Source organism: Cyprinodon variegatus, unplaced genomic scaffold (assembly GCF_000732505.1).
Source record: "Cyprinodon variegatus isolate N-32 unplaced genomic scaffold, C_variegatus-1.0 Scaffold105, whole genome shotgun sequence".
Lineage (NCBI taxonomy): Eukaryota > Metazoa > Chordata > Actinopteri > Cyprinodontiformes > Cyprinodontidae > Cyprinodon > Cyprinodon variegatus.
The window spans coordinates 1122188-1123712 of NW_015150558.1; positions in this window are offsets into that span (position 1 = coordinate 1122188).

Here is a 1525-nt window from a genome sequence, read left to right on the forward strand (position 1 = left end):
CAGAGAAAGGATACGATAGCTCCGCCCACCGCGCATCAGATCCACTTTACTTGATCAGACGCATCAGAACTAAACTGGTACAAACATCTAAAAGGAAGCAGCACGCGTGTTTTAGCTGCTCCTGTTGCGTGTGATCTGAACGTAGCATGAGATTTTTAACGGTTTAGTATTCTTTTATTTTACCAATGCAACATATTTAGGAATTAAGAAACTTTGAAGCAACAAAACTCAACTTTAACGTCAATTAGCTTAATCTGTGATTTATTAAAGGATTTTTCAGGTCAATATTCAGCTCTTGGTGCGAATTGATGCTCCATGCAGGCTTCTCTCCTCATAAACCAAACAGCCTGTAATAACTAAGCTAACAGTTATTAGCTCTGACCCTTAGCTGATCAACAATGGCGTATTAGGACTGTTAAAAGACCAAAAAAACAAGGATTTTAAACTTGTGAGTTTAAAAAGGCATATTTACGAGAATATGCACACAAATTTACATAATCAAACCATACAAATATTTAAAAAAAAGAAGCACATTTGCAGAACAACGCAACATTATAATACAGGTTAAAGGTTGCTACATAAAGCACATGCAAATGCATCATTAATCGGGTTGCTTTAGCGTTGGAATGAGAAGGTCCAAGGGCCTCCTCATGGAAGGTTTTAAATGAAAAATAAATGATACAATAAATTTGCATTTATATAATCCTGTAAATGTGCATGTTTCTCATAAAGTTGCATTTTAGTCTTGTAAATTTTCAACTTTTTTCTTCTAAATTTGCATCCTTATAATCTTGTGAATTTGTTTTTTTCTTTCTAAATTAGCATATTTATTCTTGTACATTTGCAACTTGTTTCCTTCTCAATTTGCATGGTTATATTCTCATAAATTTGGGTGTTTTTACTCGTAAATTTGCATATTTACTCTCATAAATATACCACTTTAAACTTAAAAATTCAAAATACAATTTCTTTCTTCTTCATCTTTACAGTGGCCCTAATATACCATTGTACTGATCAAACACATTTCTGGTTCTCTGATGGAGGATTCCCTCTAATCAGATCCAAAGCACAGAGGCAGTCTGATCCATTTAGCAAGTGTTGCTTTAAACTGCAAGATGCTTTAAATTGGACCTAGTTCATTTTAAACTTGTACATGAAAATGGCTTCAAAGATAAGGATTCACTGACATTTCCTACTTTTAATTGGAGCTTCGATGCTCCTAGCTAAAAAAAAAAAAAAAAGTGAGAGTGAAAGGCCAAACAGAAAGTGAAGATTCTCAGTCATCCAGGTCATTCCAAAAAAAGATCATTAAAAACAATCCACTGGAATTTGTTTCCAAGTTTGAAGACTTTTAGCTTCCCATCCAGGAAGCTTTTCAATTCAAAATGTCAGAAATAGCGTTAAGTTCAATTTGCATGTTTTCTAAACTAAAACCAGGCTTTGTTGGGCTGCTGGATAAAACCTGGAACTCAACACTATTTCTGACATTTTGAATTAAAAAAGCTTCCTGGATGGAGGAGAAACC